Source organism: Rhynchophorus ferrugineus, unplaced genomic scaffold, assembly GCF_030347505.1.
Source record: "Rhynchophorus ferrugineus isolate W39M unplaced genomic scaffold, kcgeb_rfMv2 rfM7, whole genome shotgun sequence".
NCBI classification, from domain to species: Eukaryota; Metazoa; Arthropoda; class Insecta; order Coleoptera; family Curculionidae; genus Rhynchophorus; species Rhynchophorus ferrugineus.
In genome coordinates this window covers 16,485,820-16,488,524 of record NW_027472586.1, presented here as the reverse complement: position 1 = coordinate 16,488,524, position 2,705 = coordinate 16,485,820, and the positions used below count along the sequence as shown (strand labels likewise).

The following is a 2,705-nucleotide window of genomic DNA, read 5'->3' as shown; positions in this document are numbered from 1 at the left end:
CAGACAATATTTCCCTTCTCAATTTATTCTAGGTAAAAAGAGATGCAATGCAATCTGATAAGTTCGAACATGTAACCGAATTAACCAACAAAAGTTTTGCGATTGTCAAACATCTGCAAAATTCTTCAAAATATTAGTTAAAATACCTACAGGTTATAAACCGGAAAACGTTACAAGCGTTTTTTAATGCTTTGCTTGTTTTGATAAATTTCAAATTATTATTAATTTAATCATGAATTGACCGAAAAGAAACCGTCATCATACGAAGCGCGTGACGAATCAACATAAACATGATCAGCTCTATAAGAAATCGAATATATGAAATATATAAAAACAGTATTATTTTTTTAATATAAACATATTGATATAAATATAATATTTATAATTGTTAATTAAATTGTTTAATTAAATTAATTAAAGTGTTATATTAAAGTATTATATATAAATATTTATATTTTTATGTGTTTTTAATATATCTTTTTATTATATATCTATCTTCTATTTGTTTAAATATCTATATATAGGATCTAGAACATCTCTTCATATACCGATCTGTAATATAGGATTAAATGGTGTAAATATAACCCACGAAGAGGTCTAATGTATTTTATAGATATTATACTTAACATAAAGGAATACAATTTTTAAAATATATAATAAAGTAAATGGGACATGGATATTTCAGAATGGGATATTGTATCATGGCAAGGTTATTGTAAAAACAGTTTAAAAAGAACAAATATTTTATCAATTGTTTTCAAAATGTAACCTCAAGTTAAATCCCAATTGATTTTAATGCCGACTATAACGTTTTCGTTGTTATTCGCAAATAATAATTTCGCTGTATTGAATAATTTACTATAGTCTATTCAAAACAGTAGTTTAGTGGAACTTCCAGTGATTATTTTTAAAAGTATAGAATTTTTAGAAACATATAACAATATCAAGGAAGATTATATAAATTTATATATTTAAATGAGACATGAGTATTTCAGAATGGTGCATAGGGTTTCTCATGGCAAGATGATAATAAATATAGTGTAAAGACAACAAAAGTTGATGGAAACTTTAGAATAACTATCGATTAGGTTTTGTTAGTCATAACATTTATTAATAATTAGTTGCAGATATATAGTTCTTCATACTGGAAACAGGAATGGTTTTATTCCTGGCGCAGAACTGGTGTTTTCCTCTAAACCCAAGGGTGACTATCTCATGGAGAAACGAACCATAACCTGCTTTTCCAGTAGTTTGAAAATCAGCTTTTAAATAACTTGGAAGAAGTTATTGTTATGTACTAGATCATAGTACACTGGTGAACAATATCCCAACAAATACATCAACAAAGGCTGCAATTAAGGAATGGCTTAAAGTACGTAAAATAAATTTCGAGAAATTCGTCTTAAAGAATGGGCTATTTCAGATTGTTGCTCGGTAAATATAAATGAAATACTTAATTTAATTTTTAGAAACAAGCCTGACAAAAGATACAGATACTGAACTGATATGAGGAGATTACCGAACTTTATGGACACGCAGTATTATGTCTTCCTCCCTCAATTGCATATTTAATCCAATTGAGTTGACATGGGGTATTGTAACGAATTATTAAAATAGACATTCAGGGCCAGGGGGATATTAAAACCAGAACTGTCTGCATTTATGGATGGCATGTCATTGGGCAACACCTTTGGTTTGTGTGAGCTCGATTAGACATAATGAAGAATAAATTGACATATTGTAGAATCTTGTGCAAGTTTTTGATAAATTTGAAATAAACAGCTTGATTATTAACTTAATTAGTGTTTCTGAAACTGACAGTGATTGAATAAAACTTTATAAATGTTAGTTTGTGATTCAATGCTGACAATTTCCAAGACAGAGTGAACTAAGCGTAATGTATGTATATACTCTTTAAGGAAAGTCAAATACATTACTCAGATATACAATTGTTAATTAGGTGGGCTAGGCCTTCGGGGGACACTACTTCATTAGAAAACGCCTAGAACTCTACCTATACCAGGGTGGAAGAAAGTTCAATGTACATATAATAAAACAACTCTAACCTATTCATTATTGTAGCTGTATAATTAATTGAAGTTTTAAGTTCTTCGATAATATATGCATTAGGCGTACTATAATGTTAAAATAAATTATAATACATTACATTTTTGTTTCATTATTTTATTAAGACTAGAATTGTGTTATATGTCAGAGCCAATATGTGCTAAAGCTCAAAGTTGCTGCGGAAACATTGCGACGTTTTGACAGGTTACGTGTCTCGCTACTGTTTTGAATAGACTATATAATAACAAATATCTTAGCCACAGCAACGCGCAGCCAGTTCTGCTAATATATATAGTATATATACCACGTATATCCGCTAGTGCTAATATTGACCGTTGCAAATAGAAATTTTTTATATTCATACAATAATAATACCCAATTTAGTTCCAAAATATTCTTCGCCACTCTTTACTGATTCATTACTGATTTCGCTAGCAGAATTACGATATAAAAATTTGGTTACCTGTGTGTTTCTTAATATTTGTTCAATTTATTTATTATTTAACAATATTGATACATAAATCACACAAGCGCAAAATATTTTATTTAAATTCGATGATTGAAATATACGCCGTCGCCATATTAATGTCCAAGAGAGTCACAATAAAGCGTAACGCAAGATTGTAATACAATTAAAA

At 28.8% G+C, this 2,705-nt stretch overlaps 1 long non-coding RNA gene across 1 annotated transcript; it reads left to right on the top strand.

The window, feature by feature from the left end:
• Nucleotides 1–1,134: 1,134 nt before the first annotated feature.
• On the top strand, nt 1,135–2,060 carry LOC143200067 (uncharacterized). The gene is made up of 3 exons (XR_013006618.1): nt 1,135–1,372; nt 1,470–1,899; nt 1,961–2,060. It is a non-coding gene; the product is annotated as an uncharacterized LOC143200067 (long non-coding RNA).
• Nucleotides 2,061–2,705: the final 645 nt, after the last annotated feature.